The 8,437-nt window shown below is 38.1% G+C and overlaps 1 non-coding gene across 1 annotated transcript; it reads left to right on the plus strand.

Moving 5' to 3' along the window:
* Positions 1 to 236: 236 nt before the first annotated feature.
* Positions 237 to 369, plus strand: LOC126019306 (small nucleolar RNA SNORA51). The gene has a single exon (XR_007499034.1). It is a non-coding gene; the product is annotated as a small nucleolar RNA SNORA51 (small nucleolar RNA).
* The last annotated feature ends 8,068 nt before the right edge of the window (positions 370 to 8,437 follow it).

The raw sequence follows: 8,437 nt of genomic DNA on the forward strand, positions 1-8,437 counted from the left end.
ACGATCCCTGTGGTGAGCTTCATGTTACAAGCTGGACCCTCCAGTCTTCCTCTATTTTGTCTCTGTAGAAAGCCTGTCTAGAATACAGGCCTGTGTGGGGTGGGGAGGAAAGACCCTTAGTATATTGGTCATGGAAATGTTGCACTGGTGAAGGATTTCTGTGTGTGTGTATGTATATATATATACATATGTATATACATATATATATATAAATCAAAGAAAAAAAGAAAAGATAAGGCTTCCAAATTCTTACCACAGGCTGTGTTCTTTACACTGACTGTATAGAAAGAGGAGGTACAGTAAATGCACCCCATATACACCTCAACCCAGGCCCTTTGCCTGGTCTGTATTGTGAATTGGGGGACAAAAATATCTAACCAAATATGCAATGTAAAAAAAAGTTCCAAATCTGGGGAAAAGCCCTCATTAAACTATATGTGATTTCTTTTGTTTGATTTTAGTGACTTATATAAAAAGGCGGCCAGCTTTGGAATTAGACTCTCTGGTTTTAACTCCTGACTCCCTTCTATGTATGTTCTGTTAGAGAACTAAAGTTAATAATTAAATACAAAAACAAACGAACAAACAAAAAACCAAGATTAAAAAAAAAGAATTAAATACCCAGCCAAATTCAACGACAATAAAATCAAGAGACCCAAACTATAACAATCTAAACTTTGGGCATTGGGTCTGTTTTTGGGTGCTACAATAAGTATTTGCATAAGTGGTCACCTTAAACTTAAATTCAAAGATGTGAAGTCTCAACTGTGCCCTTGAAAAATCATGCCCTATTTCTCACATTCCTGAACCTTTAAGAATTGTGAAAATTTACAACTGTCTAAAACCATTTCCTTCTCAAAATTTCAGATGACATATTGCTCAACCAACAGCAGCATATATTTCTTAAATATCTGTCTTAGTTTATTCCCATTTTCTATTCTGTTTCTGACATGTCAAAAGTGATCCCTAAAGTAGTTGTCAATGAAAGTTAGAGAGGAAAGTTCTTCCCTCAAGAATGTTTTGGAATCCTTTTTTTCCAACTGACCTCTCCAACAAATTAGCTGTTCGATGAAAGTTAAGAACTTGAGATGAGAAGGGATTTTGAAGGACAGCAGTATCAGCCTCAAATGGTAACCCATGTCCTTTCCCCCTCAAACTTAGAAGTAGAGTTAACAAGAGCTCTGAAATAAAAGAATTCTTTGTCTTTCCTGGAAGGGAAGAGGTCCAACTCCAGATATTTAGGTCTTTGCTCTTCAGGTCCCTACTAATATGCATGGATGTATGATCCCAAGTGTCCACTGCCCGCATCCATCTGCCATCACCCAACCATGGCGTTGAGCTAGGGCCAATGAAGAAAACAAAAAGCTTATGCTACAGTGCCATCTCCTGGAAAACAAAAGAAGGACTCCTAATTTCCTAATAAATAGTCTGTTTAATAGTTGGAATGAAAATTAAAGAATTTTGCCTAACTATAAGAACGTTGTCAGGACTAGGAAGATGGTTTAAAGTGCTAGATTATATGCTTTGAATGCAGGAGCCCAGAACTCTATCCCTCACACTATTGTGCCCCCAACACTGTTGGGAGTGACCTAACCCAAACAATGTACAGAGAGTGGTCCTTCAACTCAACCAATGGTGAACTGCTCCACCCCCCCAAAAAAAATAACCCAAATAATTTTGTAATTTAAAAAATTACCTACTTATTTTGATTAAAATACTATTATTAAATGATTTTCATGGACAAAATTCTGATACCACATTTATCACCGATATACCCATGCTTCTCACTGGTCCCTCAATTCACTTGCAGTTACTTTTCCAATTGTGCTGCCTTTGGATCATTGGTGCTACCTCACTGTATATCTTTATGTCCCACATATGGGAGAGATCATTTCATATCTGTCCTTTTTCTTCTGACTGACTTCACTAGATATCCTTTATTTTTATCCATGTTGCTGAAAATTACATGATGTTGACCTTTCTTAGAGATACATAATATTCCATTTTGCATCTATGCCACAACTCCTTGACCCATTCACCTGTTGTTGGGCATTTGGACTGTCTCCATACGTTGGCTATTGTACTAACTGTAGTAATGAATATAGGTGTGCATATATACTTTCAGATTGATGTTTTATGTTTGGAGATAGAGACCAAGAATTTACTGAATGTATTGCTGAATACTATGGTAGTTCTGTTTTTATTTCTTCTTATTTTTTTTTAGAAATTGCCATATTACTTTTCATAGCAATTGAACCATTAACCTAGTTGAGGTTTCTTATTTCTAGAAATTTTGATATGTGTCATTCTCACAGGTCTGAGATGTATTTGTATTTGATTTTGTATTTGTATTTGATTTGTATTTCTTTAATTATGGGTCATGGTGTACACTATTTCATATATCCTTGACCATCTATATATCTTCTTTGGAGAAACATCCATTCTTCTCCTCACTTGATTAATAATGGCATTATTAAATTATTTTTGGTGGCAAGTTTAGTGAGTGCTTTATAGAACCTGGATATCAACACTACGTCAGTCATCTCTAGGGTGGAACCTGATACTGTGTTGACTATGCGTTTCTGGGAATTGAACCCAATTCGAGGACATCTGGCACATGCCTTAGAATAGATGATTTAATTTATCATGAACCTATTTTTTAATTGTTTTGCCATTTGGGGGCTGGAGTGATAGCACAGTGGATAGGGCATTTGCCTTGCACCTGGCTGAGTATTTTTGACCATGGCATACCATATGATCCCCCAAGTCTGCCAGGAGTCATCTGAGCAAGGAGCCAGGAATAATGCCTGAGCGCCACCAGGTATGACCCAAATTTTTAAACAATTATTTTGGCAATGTAATTTTTTATTTAGGTAATTATGAGGCAACGAACAAGAAGTAAACTTATCTAAAGAGAAGAGAACCGAGGATACCCATGAAATAAAAGAAGGATATTTTACATCTCAGGTTGAGATACATGTGACCCCCCAAAGAGGAAAGTGTATTCCCACTATATAATGAGCTCTTCATAGTTAGAAAAAACGAGGCACCACCCAGAGAAGAGTGAATCCCTTCAAAGGACAAGCACCATGTTTGCCAATCAGCCAGAACCATAAAATCATCTAAAGCTTGAAAAGAAAGGTAAACCAAGCCTCAAAAACTCATGGATATGAGACTCACAGCTGATCACACTGGGACCCCTTGGGAGAGGGGAGGGGCAAGTCCTTCACCCTGCTGAATCCCTGAAAGCTGCACACACAGGCTTACCCTATAACTGCTGCCATGCCAATGGCCCAGTTTCAATGCTTTCCCACTAATCTCTGTAGACGCCTAGCAGCCAAAAATTCCAGGTGTGCCTGTTTGGTGGCTGTCATCTTTAGGAATTGTTTGGAGTCAAGGTGGGCCACCTCGCCCTATACCCCACAACCCTATGTCCCTGTAATCCCAGAAGTCCCAGCAGACAAGCCCATGAACTACCACTATTGCCATATGAGCTCATCTGCCCAGCTTCACAGATTATTCACATCCTGGACCAAGCAGCTGTTTATTTGGCCTCATGACACCTTCATAAATTTAGTGTTGAGTCCCCAGTATGAATACACCAAATTTGATGTGAAATTACCATATAAGTCACATAGACTTCAGAAACAAAACCTAAGGGAAAAACAACAGGGAACTCAACGAGCAATAAACAATTTAGTACACCTTTAGATAATGACATAATGACCTCATTGTGAGATGTGATAATTTTCACAAATTTTCTTTTAATGAAGTTTTTTTTGTAATTACATTGCCATTTAGTTATACTAAACAACACTAAGTAAAGTGTTCATACATGCCAAGGGACAGATTTCAGAGAGATTGAGAAACTTGAATAATGGTGGAGGAAATGCTATGTTGATGGTAGGATTAGTGTTGGAACATCGATGCCAGAAATAGCTGTATTATGAGCAACTTTGTAAACCAGTGTTAAAAATAAAAAATTAAATTTTAAGAAAGGAAAAGCTTCTAGGGAAATTAAAAAGTATAAAAAATATGCATACATATGGCTACAAAGAACTCCAGCTCAAGGCAATCTTTATATAATCCCCTCTCAAAAGAGCCACTCAGGCTCTTAAACACTCCTCTTTCTCTCTTTTTCTTAATTTTCTCCCTCCCTCCTTCTTTTTCTCATCTCCTTTCCTCCCTCTCTCCTCCCTCTCTTCTTCCTCGATTTCTCTCTTTTTCTGATTCTGAAAAATATGGGAAGAGGTTAAAACTGATTTTTCTTTTTCTGTAAAGAGCAATTCCTTGTTATAGCCTGAGCCCTTGATTACTGAAGAATTTGAGTGGTGAGTACCATTTTTCATGCTATAATTATCAAGTGGACTTTGGACACAGCTTAACAGCTACTATAGCACTAATGGGACACAAGAATCTATGCTATGTAGATACTTTTTAGGGTTACAAGTCCTGACACACACATGTCCCCAAGTGACTGAGGTGGGTCAGACACAGAGGTGGTAGCACTATTTTCTCAAGGCTACCTCCCTCACATCCCACTTCACATAGTTACCTAAAACTTCCCTTTATGTATAGTTTTTATTTAATCAATTGCCATTTAATGTCGAAAGGCCTGGATGCAGCCTAGGAGATATGGAGGGTCTGAGACTCCTCCCACATTCATTTACCCAAAATAAGTGAGAGATGAACACCAACCATTACTATATTGTTGTAACCATATTACCTCAAATACAATTAAAATGTTAAAAATTAAAAATATATCTTGTGGGGCTGGAGAGATAGCACAGTGGTAGGGTATTTGCTTTGCACACTGCAAATTCAGGACTGAAGGTGGTTTGAATCCCAGCACCCCATATGGACCCCTGTGCCTGCCATGCGCTATTTCTAAGTGTAGAGCCAGGAGTAATCTCTGAATGCTGATGGGTGTGACCCAAAAGCAAACAAATATATCTTGTTAAAATTGTTTAATCATAAACTGATAAATTTATCTATTTAATCATAGATTACTGCAACTAATAAATTTATCTATTTAATCATAGATTACTCTACTGCAACCTGAGCTTCTTATCATGACCTGGAATATATCTAACCATATAAAGTATAATAAAGTTGAGTGCTCCTAGCAGGTTTCTATCACCAAATAGAAAAGGATCTAGATGATCAGAATGGAGCAAATGCTGAAGGTAAATTGCATGAATAACTGGCTAAATTCTCACAGTTTCACTCTTGCACAATTATCATCTATTTCTCAGTGCCTATATGAACTCATGGGGAATTCACAAAGATCACATAACAAAGGGAGAGAAGACTTTTTTTTTTGTTTATATAAGGATCTAGATGATTTACAGTTTCTGCCGAGAGCTGATGGTTGCATCACTATGCATAAGAAGGTAAGGGAGGCTCTGTCTAGAATATAAAAGAGCCTTTAGACATCTCAATATTATCAGAGTATTTGAAAATGATCATTGAAAAAGTACAATAGTTTAATTCTAACAAGACAAGTAACGACTCAGACCTTTTAGGAATGAAGACTTGGGTCACCTTGTCAGATGGGAGGCAGATCCTATATTTGTTGAGTACAAAGGAATATTTCATTGATAGTAGAAGTAACTTTGAATAACAACCCTATGCCCAGTTACAAAACAAATGATGAGAAGATGTTAAGAGTGCTTCTTCTTTATTTTGTTATGAATACATACATATCTGTGTTTCTTTGTTTTCTTTCCTCTCTTATAGCTTTTTGTGTAGCATAAAACATAGTGACTATATCATAGTATATAAGCCACTGAATTTCAAAGAGGATAGTAAATAGCATTCAAGGATTTTTTTTCTACTGGAAAGAAGATAGAATATTTTTGGTTGAAGGGAAAAGGACCATTATTCCCCATTTTGCAAGAATATTGTCTTGTTATTTATTTAAAGATTAAGTGTATTTTAAGGAAATGCTTATGGGTACCATGTTGATAGGGGGTGGACTTGTAATAGTTTCACATGTTAACTTGATGGTCAAATAAAACACATTTTTCTGGGTGTATTTGTTTAATTTTAAGCTGAGATTAGAATCTTGTGAATCCGAGGCCAGAGACATAGCACATCAATAAGGCATTTGCCTTGCATGCAGCCGACCCGGGATGGACCGGTTCGATTCCTGGCATTCCATATATTCCCTGAGCTTGCCAGGAATGATTTCTGAGTACAGAGCCAGGAGTAACCTCTGAGCATTGCCAGATGTGACCAAATAAAAAACAAACAAATAAATAAACTGCTGTAAAAACTCCTGTTGAATTCAATATATTGTTCTCTTTGCCCAATGTGAATCAGCATCATCTAATCTGTGAAGGAATCCAAATAGGACAAAAAGAGCAGAGAAAGGGGGCCAAAAAGAGTAGATAAGGTAAGGCACTTGCCTTGCATATAGTTGACCTGAATTCAATCCTCGGTATCATATATATTTTCCTGACACTAACCAGAAGTGATCCCTGAGCACAGAAGGCAAGAGTAAGCAGCAGCAGCAGCAGCAGCAGTAGTATTAGTAGTGGTAGTGGTGGTGGTGGTGGTGGTGGTGGTGGTAGTAGTAGTAGTAGTAGTAGTAGTAGTAGTAGTAGTAGTAGTAGTAGTAGTAGTAAGGAAGAAAGGATACATACACATTTTTGTGCCTCAGTGCTTAACCCAGAATCTCTGACCATACTTTCTCCAGCCCTAGAACAAGATCATTAGGACCTACCCAAGTGTTTAAGGCCTTAATATTGAACTGCATTCCAACATGAACTTTTTCTTGCATGGGAACAACCTCCTTAAAGATGTGAGTCAATTTCACTTGTATTGTAATTCTACTGATGCTGCTGCACAGGTATTGCTCCTGCTCTACTGGTCTTGCTGGTCCTGTTTTTCTGGAGCCACTGGTTAAAACACTATGCCAAGGATTACTGTTACACTCAACAATGTCAGCATAAATTTTAGAAATGTCAATTCCTTTCCGGACTAATTTGAATTTTACTTTACCCAGCAATAAAATTTCCTCCCTTTTATGTAGCGAAGTTTTAAAAATCACAAGTATCCTTTTTAGTCATTCTGTTTTAGTTCACTAAACTCTTTATTCCTGTACTTATATCATATTTTATAATAAAAATTAATAACATAATGAATAAGGATATTATGTGTGGTTTGGCTATGCTTTAAAAAAAAAAGATGTGGGTCTCCACACACCATAATCCAACCCCAAGAAAAAGGGTCTGGAGCAGGGGTCACTGCAGGAAATAAGCCAAGCCAAGCTGAGGAAGGTGAAATATGTGTGTTTGGGGGAGTTTTCAACCTTGTTAAGTCTAGAGAGCTCTGTCCACCAAACCAAAATCTATATTTTCCTTTTAATCCACCCCCAGTCAGGGTGGAGGTATCAGTAACAGACAAAGTACCTAAATGGAGCTGTTGCATTTTAGTTGGGTAATTACATTTCACAGCCCATGGTGAAGGGCAGAGGGAGCAAGGGTAGAGGGAGCCAGGGCAGAAGTCTTTGTATAGGAATAAAATAAGGTGGGGCCTAACTTTACTGTTTACTGAAATACAGAAATATAAGAAGAAACATATTAATTGTGTTCTACCATTCTCCACAAGAGGTGGAAACCCCAAATAGAAGCTTGTAAAAAGTGGTTGTTATTTTGCATAGGCACAATAAAAGCTGGGAAAATAAAAGAAAAGAACTTTAGCCTGATAAGAGCAGGGTGGCCTGTAATGGAAGATTCATACCCTAATCCTGAGAGATTGGGGAATGTGGATCTGGAAGCAACACTAAACTGACAAGGGAAATAATTCACACCAGGTATTGGAGATAAAACAGGTTCAGGAACTTCCACCACAAGCTAGCTTGCAAGCAGGTAACAGGGCACTGGCAGGCAGGCAGACAAGCTGTGGAACCAAAAAATGAAGGAAGTCTCTCTGAACCTGGGTCTTTTTTTAGGAAGGCAATCCAGAATTCTTCCTGTCCAGTGGTAGACAAATAACATGCAAAGAAGAAATCATCCTAATAATGGTGAAAACCAGTTACTCCAACAGTGGCCTTTCCCAGGAAGCATTTGGTCATACCTTTAACTGCAGGCTTCAGACCTATAAGTTTATAGACCTATAAACTATAGTCTATAGACCTAGTTTGCCTAACCCCAGAATCTTTCTTCTAGGACTGGAAAAGTAAATGGTTCTTTTTCCTTCATTTTCTTCTCATTGGAGGCTTTCATTGCCAAGCATTTCACTAGAGTTCTGGGGCTCTCACAAGTCCTATGTTATTGCCAGGGTGTCACATAGCATGCCCCAGTTTGCTAGTTGTTGCCAGGCACCATGAGCCATGCAGTGAATTCCAGGGTGGCATGAAGCTTGCAATGGTTCCTTTGTTGCCACCTGTCCTTGGGTCCGGTGATGGACCAAAAGTTTGGAGGTGTATGAC

This window comes from Suncus etruscus, chromosome 9 (assembly GCF_024139225.1).
Source record: "Suncus etruscus isolate mSunEtr1 chromosome 9, mSunEtr1.pri.cur, whole genome shotgun sequence".
Classification (NCBI taxonomy): Eukaryota; Metazoa; Chordata; class Mammalia; order Eulipotyphla; family Soricidae; genus Suncus; species Suncus etruscus.